The sequence below is a fragment of the Lolium perenne genome, chromosome 6 (genome assembly GCF_019359855.2).
Source record: "Lolium perenne isolate Kyuss_39 chromosome 6, Kyuss_2.0, whole genome shotgun sequence".
In the NCBI taxonomy this organism is placed as follows: Eukaryota; Viridiplantae; Streptophyta; class Magnoliopsida; order Poales; family Poaceae; genus Lolium; species Lolium perenne.
This window is the reverse complement of record NC_067249.2, coordinates 18,651,367-18,669,633: the sequence shown is the minus strand read 5'-3', so window position 1 is coordinate 18,669,633 and position 18,267 is coordinate 18,651,367.

Below are 18,267 nucleotides of genomic sequence, written 5' to 3'. Positions count from 1 at the left end.
ATGTCAAGTTGATTATCAATCTATCATATATGTGTTGTTTATGTTCTTGCATGCTCTCCGTTGCTAGTAGAGGCTCTGCCCAAGTTGATACTTGTGACTCCAAGAGGGAGTATTTATGCTCGATAGTGGGTTCATGTCTCCATTGAATCTGGGGGAGTGACAGCAACCCCTAAGGTTGTGGATGTGCTGTTGCCACTAGGGATAAAACATCAATGCTTTGTCTAAGGATATTTGTGTTGATTATATTACGCACCATACTTAATGCAATTTTTCGTTGTTTGCAACTTAATACTGTAAGGGGTGCGGATGCTAACCCGAAGGTGGACTTTTTAGGCATAGATGCATGCTGGATAGCGGTCTATGTACTTTGTCATAATGCCCTGATTAAATCTCATAGTAGTCATCGTGATATGTATGTGCATTGTTATGCCCTCTTTATTTGTCAATTTCCTAACTGTAATTTGTTCACCCAACATGTTATTTCTTATTGGAGAGACACCACTAGCAAACTGTGGACCCCGGTCCATTCTTTACATCTGAAATACAATCTACTGCAATACTTGTTCTTACTGTTCTTCGCAAACATCATATTCCACACTATACATTTGATCCTTTGTTTACAGCAAGCCGGTGAGATTGACAACCTCACTATTACGTTGGGGAAAAGTACTTTGATTGTGTTGTGCAGGTTACACGTTGGCGCCGGAATCCCTGGTGTTGCGCCGCACTACACTCCGCCACCATCAACCTTCACGTGTTCCTTGACTCCTATTGGTTCGATAACCTTGGTTTCTTACTGAGGGAAAAGTTGCTGATGTACGCATCACACCTTCCTCTTGGGGTTCCAAACGGACGTGTGCTTCACGCGTATCAAGCTCTTTTTCTGGCGCCGTTGCCGGGGAGATCAAGACACGCTGCAAGGGGAGTCTCCCACTTCCAATCTCTTTACTTTTTTTTGCCTTGCTTTACTTTATTTTATTTACTGCTTGTTTGTCCTCTATATCAAAAATACAAAAAAATTAGTTACTTGTTTTACTTTATTTACTGTCTTGTTTGCGTTCTCAATATTAAAAACACAAAAAAATTAGTTACTTGCATTTACTTTATTTAGTTTGCTTTATTTACTACTGCTAAAATGGGTACCCCTGAGAATACTAAGTTGTGTAACTTCACTAGCACAAATAATAATGATTTCCTATGCACACCTATTGCTCCACCTGCTACTACAGCAAAAAAATTTGAAGTTAAACCTGCTTTACTAAATCTTGTTATGAGAGAGCAATTTTCTTGTGTTAGTTCTGATGATGTTGCTGCCCATCTTAATAATTTTGTTGAACTATGTGAAATGCAAAAGTATAAGGATGTAGATGGTGACATTATAAAATTAAAATTATTTCCTTTCTCATTAAGAGGAAGAGCTAAAGATTGGTTGCTATCTTTGCCTAAGAATAGTATTGATTCATGGACTAAATGTAAGGATGCTTTCATTGGTAGATATTATCCTCCTGCTAAAATTATATCTTTGAGAAGTAGCATAATGAATTTCAAGCAATTGGATAATGAGCATGTTGCCCAAGCATGGGAAAGAATGAAATCTTTGGTCAAGAATTGCCCTACCCATGGACTGACTACTTGGATGATCATCCAAACCTTTTATGCAGGATTGAATTTTTCTTCACGGAACCTATTGGATTCAGCTGCTGGAGGTACTTTTATGTCCATCACGCTAGGCGCCGCAACAAAGCTTCTTGATGATATGATGACCAACTACTCTGAATGGCACACGGAAAGAGCTCCACAAGGTAAGAAGGTAAATTCTGTTGAAGAAACCTCCTCCTTGAGTGATAAGATTGATGCTATTATGTCTATGCTTGTGAATGGTAGATCTAATGTTGATCCTAATAATGTTCCTTTAGCTTCATTGGTTTCTCAAGAAGAACATGTTGATGTGAACTTCATTAAAAATAATAATTTCAACAACAATGCTTATCGGAATAATTTTGGTAACAACTATAGGCCATATCCTTCTAATAATAGCAATGGTTATGGTAATTCTTACAACAATAATAGGAGTGTACCCCCTGGTCTTGAAGCCATGCTTAAAGAATTTATTAGTACACAAACTGCTTTTACCAAATCTGTTGAAGAAAAGTTTGGTAAAATTGATATTCTCACTTCTAAAGTTGATAGTCTTGCTGCTGATGTTGATCTTTTAAAATTGAAAGTTATGCCGAATGAAAATAAAGATATTAAGTCATTTGCTACAGCAAACGCTATCCAAGTTCGAATTAATGAGAATATTAGATTGATGGCTGAGTTGCATGCTAGGTGGGAAAAAGAGGAAAAATTTGCTAAAGAGAATAATGTAGCTAAAGTTTGGACTATTACCACCACTAGTAATGTTGATGCTCCACATGTTGCTAAACCTCCTACTATCAATGATAAAATAATTGGTGTTAGCAATATTTCTACTCCTAATGCAAAGCGAGCAAAACTGCCTGAAACTGCTGAAATTGCTAAAACTGTTCAAACTGCTTGTGATAAAACTGCTGAAATTTTTCAGAATATTGTGGACAATGATCCCATTGATGTAGATCATAATGGTTTAGATTTTGATGATTGTCACATCTCTGAAGTTATAAAGTTCTTACAAAAACTTGCTAAAAGTCCCAATACTAGTGTTATAAATTTGGCCTTCACAAAACATATTACAAATGCTCTCATAAAAGCTAGAGAAGAGAAATCAAAACTTGAAACTTCTATTCCTAGGAAGTTAGAAGATGGTTGGGAGCCCATCATTAAGATGAAGGTCAATGATTTTGATTGTAATGCTTTATGTGATCTTGGTGCAAGTATTTCTGTTATGCCTAAGAAAATCTATGATATGCTTGACTTGCCACCATTGAAAAACTGTTATTTGGATGTTAATCTTGCTGATAATGCTACAAAGAAACCTTTGGGGAGGATTGATAATGTTTGCATTATGGTTAACAATAACCTTGTCCCCGTTGATTTTTTTGTCTTGGATATTGAATGCAATGCATCTTGTCCCATTATTTTGGGAAGACCTTTTCTTCGAACTGTTGGTGCTATTATTGATATGAAGGAAGGTAATATTAAGTATCAATTTCCTCTCAAGAAAGGTATGGAACACTTCCCTAGAAAGAGAATGAAGTTACCTTATGATTCTATTATTAGAACAAATTATGATGTTGATGCTTCATCTCTTGATGTCACTTGATTCACACTTTCTGCGCCTAGCTGAAAGGCGTTAAAGAAAAGCGCTTATGGGAGACAACCCATTATTTTACTTCTGCACTTTTGTTTTATATTTGAGTCTTGGAAGTTGTTACTACTGTAGCAACCTCTCCTTATCTTTATTTTATTGCATTGTTGTGCCAAGTAAAGTCTTTGATAGTAGGGTTGATACTAGATTTGGATTACTGTGCAGAAACAGATTTCTTACTGTCACGAAATTGAGCCGCCCCGTCTGTAGGTAATGTAGAAAAATCTTTTACGTGCGTGATCCTCAGATATGTACGCAACTTTCATCCAATTTGAGCTTTTTCATCTGAGCAAGTTAAGTGCCCCAGAAAAATTCGTCTTTACTGACTGTTCTGTTTTGACAGATTCTGCCTTTTATTTCGCATTGCATGTTTTGCTATGTTTGATGGATTTCTTTATTCCATTAAATTTCAGTAGCTTTGTGCAATGTCCAGAAGTGTTAAGAATGATTATGTCACCTCTAAATATGTGATTTTTTTATTATGCACTAACCCTCTAATGAGTTTGTTTTGAGTTTGGTGTGGAGGAAGTTTTCAAGGGTCAAGCGAGGAGGATGATACAATATGATCAAGAAGAGTGAAAAGTCTAAGCTTGGGGATGCCCCCGTGGTTCATCCCTGCATATTTTAAGAAGACTCAAGCATCTAAGCTTGGGGATGCCCAAGGCATCCCTTCTTCATCGACAACTTATCAGGTCACCTCTAGTGAAACTATATTTTTATTCCGTCACATCTTATGTGCTTTACTTGGAGCATCTGTTTGTTTTTATTTTTGTTTTGTTTGAATAAAATCGGATCCTAGCATTCTTTGTGTGGGAGAGAGACACGCTCCGCTGTTGCATATGAACACATGTGTTCTTAGCATTACTTTTAATGTTCATGGCGAAGGATGAAACTGCTTCGTTCATCATTATTATAGTTGAAAACGGAAAATGCTTCATGTGGTAAATGGTATAATGTCTTGAATAATTTGATACTTGGCAATTGTTGTGCTCGTATAGATCATGTTTAAGCTCTTGCATCATGTACTTTGCACCTATTAATGAAGAACTACATAGAGCTTGTTAAAATTTGGTTTGCATGATTGGTCTCTCTAGAGTCAAGATATTTTCTGGTGAGGTGTTTGAACAACAAGGAAGACAATGTAGAGTCTCATAATGCTTGCAATATGTTCTTATGTAAGTTTTGTTGTACCGGTTCATACTTGTGTTTGCTTCAAACAACCTTGCTAGCCTAAGCCTTGTATTGAGAGGGAATACTTCTCGTACATCCAAATCCTTGAGCCAAAAACTATGCCATTTGTGTCCACCATACCTACCTACTACATGGTATTTCTCTACCATTCCAAAGTAAATTACTTGAGTGCTACCTTTAAAATTCCATTCCTTGTCTTTGCAATATATAGCTCATGGGAAAATAGCTTAAAAACTATTGTGGTATTGAATATGTACTTATGTATCTTATTTATTATAAGTTGCTTGTTGAGCGGTAACCATGTTTCTGGGGACGCCATCAACTATCACCTTTGTTGAATATCATGTGAGTTGCTATGCATGTTCGTCTTGTCTGAAGTAAGGGTGATTTATCATGATCAAATGGTTTGAGTATGCATATTGTTAGAGAAGAACATTGGGCCGCTAACTAAAGCCATGAACCATGGTGGAAGTTTCAGTTTGGACACTAATCCTCAATCTCTTATGAGAATATTATTTGTTGTTGAATGCTTATGCATTAAAGAGGAGTCCATTATCTGTTTTCTATGTTGTCCCGGTATGGATGTCTAAGTTGAGAATAATCAAAAGCGAGAAATCCAATGCGAACTTTCTCCTTAGACATTTGTACAGGCGGCATAGAGGTACCCCTTTGTGACACTTGGTTGAAACATATGTTATGCAATGATAATCCATGTAAATCCAAGCTAATTAGGACAAGGTGCGAGCACTAATGGTAATCTATGCATGAGGCTTGCAACTTATAGGATGTCTTATGCATAACACATATGCTTTATTACTACCGTTGACATAATTGTTTTTATGTTTTCAAAATAAAAGCTCTAGCACAAAAATAGTAATCCATGCTTCCCTCTGCGAAGGGTCATTCTTTTACTTTATGTTGAGTCTGTTACCTACGTCTTTCTATCTTAGAAGCAAACACTTGTGTCAACTATGTGCATTGATTCTTACATACTTGCTTATTTGCATTCATCATATTACTTTGTGTTGACAATTATCCATGAGATATACATGTTGAAGTTGAAAGCAACCGCTGAAACTTATATCTTCCTTTGTGTTGCTTCAAAGCTATCTACTAAGAATTTATTGCTTTATGAGTTAACTCTTGTGCAAGTCTTATTGATGCTTGTCTTGAAAGTACTATTCATGAAAAGTCTTTGTTATATGGTTCAGTTGTTTACTCATTGTCTTTACCATTGCTTCAAATCGCTGCATTCATCTCATATGCTTTACAATAGTATTGATCAAGATTATGATAGCATGTTGATACGTCTCAAACGTATCTATAATTTCTTATGTTCCATGCTACTTTTATGATGATACTCACATGTTTTATACACACTTTATGTCATATTTATGCATTTTCTGGCACTAACCTATTGACAAGATGCCGAAGAGACAGTTGCTATTTTCTGCTGTTTTTGGTTTCAGAAATCCTACAAAGGAAATATTCTCGGAATTGGACGAAATCAACGCCCAGGGTCTTATTTTCCCATGAAGCTTCCAGAAGACCGAAGGGATTACGAAGTGGGGCGACGAGGCGCCGCCACGCCAGGGCCGCGCCGCCCTGTTGTGGGGGGCCCCCATCAGCCCTCCGACTCTGCCCTTCCGCCTATAAAAAGCCTTCGTCGAGAAAACCCCAGTACCGAGAGCCACGATACGGAAAACCTTCCAGAGACGCCACCGCCAATCCCATCTCGGGGGATTCAGGAGTTCGCCTCCGGCACCCTTCCGGAGAGGGGAATCATCTCCCGGAGGACTCTTCATCACCATGATCGCCTCCGGATTGATGTGTGAGTAGTTCACCCCTGGACTATGGGTCCATAGCAGTAGCTAGATGGTTGTCTTCTCCTCATGTGCTATCATTGTTCGATCTTGTGAGCTGCCTAACATGATCAAGATCATCTATTTGTAATGCTACATGTTGCGTTTGTTGGGATCCGATGAATATGGAATACTATGTTATGTTGATTATCAATCTATCATCTATGTGTTGTTTATGATCTTGCATGCTCTTTGTTGCTAGTAGAGGCTCTGGCCAAGTTGATACTTGTAACTCCAAGAGGGAGTATTTATGCTCGATAGTGGGTTCATGCCTCCATTTAATCTGGGACAGTGACAGAAAGTTCTAAGGTTGTGGATGTGCTCTTGCCACTAGGGATAAAACATCAATGCTTTGTCTAAATATATTTGTGTTGATTACATTACGCACCATACTTAATGCAATTGTCCATTGTTTGCAACTTAATACTGGAAGGGGTGCAGATGCTAACCTGAAGGTGGACTTTTTAGGCATAGATGCATGCTGGATAGCGGTCTATGTACTTTGTCGTAATGCCCAATTGAATTTCACACTACTCATCATGACATGTATGTGCATTTTTATGCCCTCTTTATTTGTCAATTGCCCAACTGTATTTTTTTCACCCAACATGCTATTTCTTATTGGAGAGACACCACTACTGAACTGTGGACCCCGGTCCATTCTTTTACATCGAATACAATCTACTGCAATACTTGTTCTTTACTGTTCTTCGCAAACATCATCTTCCACACTATACATCTAATCATTTGTTTACAGCAAGCCGGTGAGATTGACAACCTCACTGTTACGTTGGGGCAAAGTACTTTGATTGTGTTGTGCAGGTTCCACGTTGGCGTCGGAATCCCTGGTGTTGCACCGCACTACACTCCGCCACCAACAACCTTCACGTGCTTCTTGACTCCTACTGGTTCGATAACCTTGGTTTCTTACTGAGGGAAAACTTGCTGCTGTACGCATCACACCTTCCTCTTGGGGTTCCCAACGGACGTGTGCTTCACGCGTATCAAGCTCATTTTCTGGCGCCGTTGCCGGGGAGATCAAGACACGCTGCAAGGGGAGTCTCCACTTCCAATCTCTTTACTTTGTTTTTGTCTTGCTTTACTTTATTTTATTTACTGCTTTGTTTGCTCATTATATCAAAATACAAAAAAAATAGTTACTTGTTTTACTGTATTTACTATCTTGTTTGCGTTCTCCATATTAAAAACACAAAAAAATTAGTTACTTGCATTTACTTTATTTACTTTTTGTTTATTTCATCATGTTGCATCCTAAGTTCACTTTGAAAAAAATACCGGTAGGACAAGGGTCTATCATTGGAAGAGATAATATAGAAGAATTTTTCACCCATGTTAGTATGGATGAAGATTTTGAAGATATACCATTATTAAAAGTTGCTCCTACTTATGAAAGTGCTTCTGCCTGTTTAGTACACATGTTGGAAACTAGATTTGTTAATCTCAATCCCATAATGCAACATATATTTCTTACACTTTCTGATATGGAGATGGGAGAAAAGAGAGATTTTGTTTTAAAAGTCCTTGTTAGAGAATTTGAAGATATAGCTAAAGAAGCTAAACAAGTTTTTATTAAGCATAAGAGGCTTGGTTTGTTCACTGATTTTAAAAGAACACTTGAAAAGATGGACATGGATAGAATAAGGTACACTAATAATGTTAATGATGGTGGGGAGATTAAAGTACCGATACCTAGTAAGCTCCTAGGAATGCATGAAGCTCTAGAAAATAACTACGCTTGGCTTGTTCCTGAAAACTTGTTTGATGAGAATAGTAAGCCTAAAAGCGTACAGAGAGGAGTTACTTATATAGACCAGATACAATGCATTGTTGAGGAAACTCCCAACACCCCTGGTAATGATGTTGATGCTTCATCTCTTGATAATACTTGATTCACACTTTCTGCGCCTAGCTGAAAGGCGTTAAAGAAAAGCGCTTATGGGAGACAACCCATTATTTTACTTCTGCACTTTTATTTTATATTTGAGTCTTGGAAGTTGTTACTACTGTAGCAACCTCTTCTTATCTTTATTTTATTGCATTGTTGTGCCAAGTAAAGTCTTTGATAGTAAGGTTCGTACTAGATTTGGATTACTGCGCAGAAACAGATTTCTTGTTGTCACGAATTTGAGTAGTATTATCTGTAGGTAACTCAGAAAAATCTGCCAATTTACGTGAGTGATCCTCAGATATGTACGCAATTTTCATTCAATTTGAGCATTTTCGTCTGAGAAAGTTAAGTGCCCCATAAAAATTCGTCTTTACAGACTGTTCTGTTTTGACAGATTCTGCCTTTTATTTCGCATTGCCTGTTTTGCTATGTTTGATGGATTTATTTGTTCCATTAACTTTCAGTAGCTTTGTGCAATGTCCATAAGTGTTAAGAATGATTATGTCACCTCTGAATATGTGAATTTTTGATTATGAACTAACCCTCTAATGAGTTTGTTTTGAGTTTGGTGTGGCAGAAGTTTTCAAGGGTCAAGAGAGGAGGATGATACAATATGATCAAGGAGAGTGAAAGCTCTAAGCTTGGGGATGCCCCCGTGGTTCATCCCTGCATATTTCAAGAAGACTCAAGCATCTAAGCTTGGGGATGCCCAAGGCATCCCCTTCTTCATCGACAAATTATCAGGTCACCTCTAGTGAAACTATATTTTTATTCCGTCACATCTTATGTGCTTTACTTGGAGCGTCTTTATGTTCTTGTTTTTGTTTTTATTTGAATAAAATTGGATCCTAGCATTCATTGTGTGGGAGAGAGACACGCTCCGCTGTTGCATATGAACACATATGTTCTTAGCTTTATTCTTAATGTTCATGGCGAAGGTTGAAACTGCTTCGTTAATTGTTATATGGTTGAAAACGGAAAATGCTACATGTGGTAATTGGTATAATATCTTGAATAATTTGATACTTGGCAATTGTTGTGCTCATATAGATCATATTTAAGCTCTTGCATCAGGTACTTTGCACCTATTAATGAAGAACTACATAGAGCTTGTTAAAATTTGGTTTGCATGACTGGTCTCTCTAGAGTCTAGATATTTTCTGGTGAGGTGTTTGAACAACAAGGAAGACAATGTAGAGTCTTATAATGCTTGCAATATGTTCTTATGTAAGTTTTGCTATACCGGTTCAAACTTGTGTTTGCTTCAAACAACCTTACTAGCCTAATCCTTGTACTGAGAGGGAATTCTTCTCGTGCATCCAAAATCCTTGAGCCAAAAACTATGCCATATGTGTCCACCATACCTACCAACTACATGGTATTTCTCCGCCATTCCAAAGTAAATTACTTGAGTGCTACCTTTAAAATTCCATTCTTTGTCTTTGCAATATATAGCTCATGGGAAAATAGCTTAAAAACTATTGTGGTATTGAATATGTACTTATGTATCTTATTTCTTAATAAGTTGCTTGTTGAGCGGTAACCATGTTTCTGGGGACGCCATCAACTATTACACTTTGTTGAATATCATGTGAGTTGCTATGCATGTTCGTCTTGTCTGAAGTAAGGGTGATTTATCATGATCAAATGGTTTGAGTATGCATATTGTTAGAGAAGAACATTGGGCCGCTAACTAAAGCCATGAACCATGGTGGAAGTTTCAGTTTGGACAACAATCCTCAATCTCTTATGAGAATATTATCTGTTGTTGAATGCTTATGCATTAAAGAAGAGTCCATTATCTGTTGTCTATGTTGTCCCGGTATGGATGTCTAAGTTGAGAATAATCAAAAGCGAGAAATCCAATGCGAACTTTCTCCTTAGACCTTTATACAAGCGGCATAGAGGTACCCCTTTGTGACACTTGGTTGAAACATATGCTATGCAATGATAATCCATGTAAATCCAACCTAATTAGGACAAGGTGCGAGCACTATTGGTAATCTATGCATGAGGCTTGCAACTTATAGGATATCTTATACATAACACATATGCTTTATTACTACCGCTGACAAAATTGTTTCTATATTTTCAAAATAAAAGCTCTAGCACAAATATAGTAATCCATGCTTCCCTCTGCGAAGGGCCTTTCTTCTACCTTTATGTTGAATCAGTTTACCTACTTCTTTCTATCTTAGAAGCAAACACTTGTGTCAACTGTGCATTGATTCCTACATACTTGCTTATTTGCATTCATCATATTACTTTGTGTTGACAATTATCCATGAGATAAACATGTTGAAGTTGAAAGCAACCAATGAAACTTATATCTTCCTTTGTGTTGCTTCAAAGCTATCTACTATGAATTTATTGCTTTATGAGTTAACTCTTATGCAAGTCTTATTGATGCTTGTCTTGAAACTACTATTCATGAAAAGTCTTTGCTATATGGTTCAGTTGTTTATTCATTGTCTTTACCATTGCTTCGAATCGTTGCATTCATCTCATACGCTTTACAATAGTATTGATCAAGATTATGATAGCATGTCACTTTAGAAATTATCTTTGTTATCGTTTACCTACTCGAGGACGAGTAGGAACTAAGCTTGGGGATCCTTGATACATCTCAAACGTATCTATAATTTCTTATGTTCCATGCTACTTTTATGATGATACTCACATGTTTTATACACACTTTATGTCATATTTATGCATTTTCCGGCACTAACCTATTGACAAGATGCCGAAGAGCCAGTTGCTGTTTTCTGCTGTTTTTGGTTTCAGAAATCCTACAAAGGAAATATTCTTGGAATTGGACGAAATCAACGCCCAGGGTCTTATTTTTCCACGAAGCTTCCAGAAGACCGAAGGGATTACGAAGTGGGGCGACGAGGCGCCGCCACGCCAGGGCCGCGCCGCCCTATTGTGTGGGGCCCCCGTCAGCCCTCCGACTCTGCCCTTCCGCCTATAAAAAGCCTTCGTCGAGAAAACCCCAGTACCGAGAGCCATGATACGGAAAACCTTCCAGAGACGCCGCCGCCGCCAATCCCATCTCGGGGGATTTAGGAGATCGCCTCTGGCACCCTTCCGGAGAGAGGAAACATCTCCCGGAGGACTCTTCATCACCATGATCGCCTCCGGATTGATGTGTGACATAGGCATCCCAAATGGGCCTACCGAAGATAGTACCCGGGGTTTACTGAAGGCCCATTACCCGAAGAATAAGAAGATTCGGGAGCCCAAGATATTATTAAGGAAAGACTAGAGTTGTAATAGGAAATGTTATTTGTAATCTTACGGGAAGAGTTAGAAACCTCCCCGGACTCTGTAACTTGTACGGCACGAATCCCTCGGCTCCGCCTCCTATATAAGGGGGAGTCGAGGGACTCAAAGATAATCGAATCATTGTTTACAAACCCTAGTTTCATAATCGTCGAGTACTTTTCGGCTGAAACCTTCGAGATCTACTTGCCCTCTACTTCCAACTAAACCCTAGTCTACAATCCGTAGGCATTGACAAGTTAATACCTTGTCAATTGGCGCCGTCTGTGGGGACTAGAGGCGTAAGGATCTGATCTCGATGGCACGTTCAAGATCTTCGACATCATCAACCGCAAGCAACGCAATGGATCGAGGTAAACAGATCGCTGCTGGTCCTGTCGATTTTGTTCCTCACCCACCCTCCCGTTTGGATGCATATGCGTATCTGGCGGAGCCTATGGAGATGACGTTCGGAAGGTTTCGCTTTCGCGTCGAGAAGGAAGGATCGTATCGTGTCGAAATTCCGATTTCGTCGGGATCGTCGGCGGTCGATTCCGATTTTTCAAGCTATACATCGTCAACAGAATCAGGAGAAGAAGAAACTTCGTCATCACGCTACATCAGCACCAGGGCAAGAGAAAAACTCGCCAAGATCTTCAGCGACATGTCGTTTGAGTCATCTGCGGACTCATATATAAGCGATGGCTCAAGCAGTGTCGATAGTTACGACTTCATCGACAAATCTACTACAGTGGGCAAGGTCTTCACCAATCTCAACGATGGTGTCACCAAACCCAACATAGATCTGAATACAAAATATCATCAGATTTATGTCATTGGAGAGCCAAGCCAGGACCAAGAAGAAACATCTGAGGCTTTCGACGATCTGGGAAATCCATACGTCGATCCCTCTGATCTGCGGCGAGGCCTAGGCAATAAATACGCCGGGCCACAGCCGCGACACAGAGTTCGACTCCCGCAAGCAGCATGGGATAGAGCCGTGAGAGCTATGGACGGCTCAGAACCAATGGCCACCACAACCACGCCAGAGGAATTACAAGCATATCAATATAGGCTCGCACGAGCTGCAAGGGAATTGGAAAAACAGGCAGCTGAGTTAAACAGAAGAAAGGAGGCAGCTTCTGCATCCAGTAGGAGAAGGGCAGAGCTGAGTCGACAATCTAGAACTTCGGGTGATAGCCACAGGGAGGCTCGGAACAGAGCAAGATCAAGGTTACAACACATACCCGAAGCAGAAAGAGAGCACCTGGTCCAAAACCTCGACATGTCCTTTATGTCGATAGACACAAGAGGAAACATCATCCCTAAGACACCAGAGGCTGGGTATATGGCGACACATGCTTTTATCCTCGCATCTAAACCACCTCCAGGAGATCCAAGGGAAACACTGTACAACATGGCGATAGCAGGAGTTGGAGCCATGGGGACGGCATTTGTATCAACACCTCCCGAAGGAACAGCAAGGCAAAATAGTCCACGACCTGCGGCAGCAGCAGCATCAGCTCCTGAAGGACCAAGTGGAGCAAGACATACGACAGCACAAGCAAAGGTCGACAGAGCACGACAAAGCAGAAGAGAACATCGGCAGTCGCCAGAGTTAAACGACGAGGATATGTGTGGTTTGCCGTGCTTCACGAGGAGAGTGCGGAAAACTCGAGTACCTTCGGGATTCAAGTTGCCTGATAATTTCAAAAAATTCGACGGCCTTCAAGATCCAGAAGATTGGCTAGTTGATTATCTCGAGACGGTGAAACTCACAGGAGGAACCAGAGCAACAGCTATGCAAAGCATCCAGGTGCATTTTAGTGGAGCCGCACGGTCTTGGATAAAAAAAACTCCCTCCAGGATCTATCGACAGTTGGGAAAGCTTCGAGGACGTGTTCGTCAAGAACTTCAGGTCCACGTGCAAAAAACCTGCGTCATTAGAGGAGTTGAGAGCATGTCGACAAAAGCCAGACGATCCAATGAGAAAATATATCCAAAGGTGGAACATCATCAAAAACTCGGCAGAAAATATATCTGAGGAGAGAGCGATAGATGCGTTTGTCGCAGGAATCAGGCGTGGAGATTTTGTCGAGGACTTGGGGAGGACCAACCCAAAGACAGTATCCGCGTTAATGGAAATAGCAAACAGATGGGCATATGGAGAAGATGCTATCCACAACAAACGGCACAGGTCGCCAGAGGAGGACCGTGGTCGAAATTATCAACCGAGGCGACGATTTCCTCGGCAGTACCCGAGCTATGATGCTCCAGGACAAATTTCAGCAGGCTTTCGGGCAAACACAGGAGGAAACAACAGAGATGATTATCATAGAAGCAATGAGCAGTGAGGCGATAATAGAGATGATTCTCGAAACAACAGGCAAAATAGCGGGCCTAGGCTCCCGAGGCCTTTTGTGTCTCCTGAAGAGATGATGGGTGGGCCGTGTCAGATGCATTTTTTCCTCGACAGCAACGGAAAAAGCCAGTCAGGACATATGCAGAAAGACTGTCGCAATTTTCAGGCAATGTTAAGGTGGGCAGAGCATGCTAATGCTCGGGCAGCACAGAGAAATCCTCGAGAACCCAGGAGTGAGATTCACTTGCCACCTCCTCCCGCAATTACGGAAGACAATCGACATCAGCTCAGAATATCGGCAGCACCTCCACCACCACCTTACGTTGATCCTAACTCCAACGGAGCGGTGTCGATGATCCAGAAGGGAAGGCCATCCAATAGGGCTCAGAAAGTAATTTCGCGACAGGTGTTCATGGCAGAAAAAATGCCCCCACCAACAGTCGAGTATCTTAATTGGTCAGGGCAAGGTATTGGTTTCACCATAGCAGATCATCCGCAGCAAGTTCCTCGACCAGGGCAGTCAGCACTTATCCTACCAGCAGTCATTGCGGGATTTGACGTCTCTCGAGTATTCATAGATGGTGGCAGCAGCCTAAACCTGATGTATGCAGATACATTGAGAAAGATGAACATATCCCTAGCAAACTTGAAGCCAACAGACACAAGGTTCCATGGTATCACACCGGAGAAACCAAGTTATCCATTGGGGAAGATTAATCTCGACGTTCAGTTTGGAACCCGAGAGAATTATAGAATCGAGAAGCTGGAGTTTGAAGTTGTGGATTTTCCGTCGCAGTATCACGCTCTGTTGGGACGACCAGCATATGCTAGATTTATGGCGGTACCACATTATACATACCTGTTGTGGAGGATGCCTGGACCTAAGGGACCAATCACAGTCAAAGGAAGCTTCGCCTTAGCTGACAAGTGCGATAAGGATTTTCATCGGATATCAGAAACTTTCGGGATGCAAGCTGAGTATTTGGCGTCAAGGAGTATGACTGACTACGACGTGCTGCCAGACGTCGGAAGGCCAAATAAAGAATCAACTTTCAACACAGAGAAAAATTCTAAGGAGGTGCAGATTCACCCGACAGACCCGAAAAAGACGACGTCCATCGCAAACGACATGGACCTCGCATAGGAAAGCGCGCTCGTCGAGTTCCTCCGTGAGAACTGAAAAATCTTCGCATGGTGTCCAGCTGACATGCCAGGAGTACCCAGGGAACTCGCCGAGCACCACCTAAACTTGGATCCACTAGCAAGACCAATCAAACAACCTTTGCGGCGTTTTTCGGAACCAAACCGCAAGGCTATGCTGTTAGAAATAGATCGACTACGAGAAGCTGGTTTTATAAAGGAGCTGCATACAGAGGCCACATGGGTAGCAAATCCTGTGTTGGTGCCAAAGAAAAACACTAAGGTCCTTCGTATGTGCGTCGACTTTACGTGCCTCAATAAACATTGTCCAAAGGATCACTTTCCCCTCCCGAGGATCGATCAAATTATCGACTCCACGGCTGGATGTGAACGTCTTTCCTTCCTGGACACATATTCTGGTTATAACCAGATCAGATTGAAAGAAGAAGATGAAGTAAAGACAACGTTCATCACACCGTATGGCGTGTTTTGCTACAGAACAATGCCCTTTGGTCTGAAAAACGCGGGAGCAACATATCAGAGGATGATGCAGAAGTGTTTGGCGACACAGATTGGGAAAAACGTGCAAGTGTACATCGATGATGTCGTCATAACGTCAAAAAAGGGGGCGACGCTGATTGAGGATCTCAAGGAAACCTTTGACAACCTCGACAAATTCTGCCTCAAGCTGAACCCGACGAAGTGCTCTTTTGGCGTCCCAGCAGGAGAACTTCTGGGGTTCCTAGTTTCAGCAAGAGGGACTGAAGCAAATCCCGACAAAATACAAGCTATCGTAACAATGAGGAAGCCAACGAAGTTGAAAGAAATACAGCAGCTAACTGGGTGAGTCGCAGCTTTGAGCAGATTCGTTGCCAGGCTGAGAGAAAAAGCGTTACCATTTTACGCTCTGATAAAACAAGGGGAGAAATTCCAGTGGAACGAAGAGGCCGACAGAGCTTTCGAGGATCTGAAGCGCACAATCTCGACACCACCAATTTTGGTGGCGCCGAAGGAAAAGGAACCTCTCCTGCTGTACATTGCAGCCACGCCCCAAGTGGTTAGCACGGTGCTAGTTGTTGAAAGAGAAGAAGAAGGAAAACTCCATGGAGTACAAAGGCCAGTATATTTCATCAGTGAAGTTTTATCGCATTCCAAACAGCGGTACCCGCAATACCAGAAACTAGCATATGGAGTAATTGCAACGGCAAGGAAGTTGCGCCACTATTTTTCGGCACACCCGATAATAGTAGTCAACGAAGCACCTCTTTCAAATATACTGAACAATCCAGAAGCTACAGGGCGTGTCTCCCTTTGGGGAATAGAACTTTCCCCTCGGGACATCACGTATGAAAAAAGAAAGGCAATCAAGTCGCAAGTTCTGCCAGATTTCATTGCAGAGTGGATGGAGTTGCAAAACACGGGACCCCCAGATTTGTCGAGAACTTGGACCATGAACTTCGATGGATCCAAGAGAGTAGAAGGAGCTGGCGCAGGAGTGGTACTTATATCACCTGAAGGCGACAAGTTAAAATACATCCTCCGGATGACGTTCCCTAACGCATCCAACAATGAAGCAGAATATGAAGCCCTCATACACGGGATGAAGATGGCGAAAGCATGCGGTGCAACTCGATTAAAAATCTTTGGTGACTCACAATTGGTGGCTCAGCAAGTTATGAACCAATGTGATGCAGTCAATGATAGCATGATGGCATACAAGGAGGTGTACAATGAGCTCGAGAAACTGTTTGATGGGTGCGAGGTAAATCACATCAGTAGATTGAGCAATGATGAAGCCGACGTTCTCGCAAACATCGGGTCGCAGTGCCTCCCAATCCCGCCAGGAGTATTTTGGGAAGAAATATCGGAGAGATCTACGAAGCCGAAAAAGGTGCAGAAAAAAGCAAAGGAAGAAAAAACCTCGGCGCCCCTTAAAGAAACCACGGAGGACGAAGAGGACCAAGAGCTTGTGATGATGGTAGAAGTTCCTTGGATGCAAGCATATATATCATATATCCTCAGGAAAGAAATACCCAACGATCCAGTTGAGGCAAGGCGAGTTATTCGACGATCCAAAGCTTTCACAGTGATCAAAGGGGAGTTATACAAGCGAAGTATTTCAGGCGTCCTGCAAAGGTGTGTCACACCCGAAGAAGGAAGAATAATTCTGAAGGATGTACACGGAGGAATATGTGGCCACCACGCAAGTAGTCGAGCTATTGCAGCCAAGGTTTTTCGGGCAGGATTCTATTAGTTGACAGCAATCGAGGATGCCAAGGAAATAGTACGAACCTGCGACGCGTGTCAAAGATTTGCCGCAAAACCTCACTCTCCAGCGGCAGAGTTAACACCAATACCATTGTCATGGCCCTTTGCCCAATGGGGACTTGATATGGTGGGCAAGTTGCACAAAGCTTCGCCAGGAGGATATGAGTACCTGCTGGTCGCTGTCGACAAATTCACCAAGTGGGTAGAAGCGAAGCCAATAAATTCACCAGATGCAGCGTCAGCAATAAAGTTCGTGAAAGGCCTCGTTTTTCGGTTTGGAGTGCCTCATAGCATTGTTACAGATAACGGTTCAAACTTTACGTCCAAGGAATTCAAGGAGTACTGCGCAGAAGTAGGCATTAAATTGCATTTTGCGTCAGTTGGGCACCCACAAACCAACGGCCAAGTCGAGAAAGCCAATGGAATCATCTGCAACGGTTTCAAAAAGCGCCTGCTAGGACCGCTTGAAAAAGCTCGACATACTTGGCCAGAGGAATTGCCAAGTGTTTTGTGGAGCATCCGAACAACACCAAATACGGCGACACAAGAAACCCCGTTTTTTCTCGTCCACGGAGCCGAAGCAGTATTACCAATTGAAATAGAGCATGATTCTCCAAGAGTAACAGAGTATGACGAAGAAACATCACAAAAAGCTCGGGAAGATGATATGGACGCACTCGATGAAGCTCGAGATGAAGTACTTTCACGAGTCACCAAATACCAGCAAGACCTCAAAAACTACCACAGTCGACGGTTAAGGCCAAGATCTTTTCAGGTCGGGGATTTGGTCTTGCGGTTAAATCAAAAAAGTACTGAGAAGCTCGAATCACCATGGTCGGGGCCTTACGTTGTCACGGAAGTCATCGACGGAGGCGCATACAGGATCAAGGACAAGAAGACAGGGGCTCCCGAGAAAAACCCCTGGAACGTGGCGCAGCTCAGGCGGTTCTACGCCTAGAGTTGAAATATAGTCCTCCTCTGTAAAAAT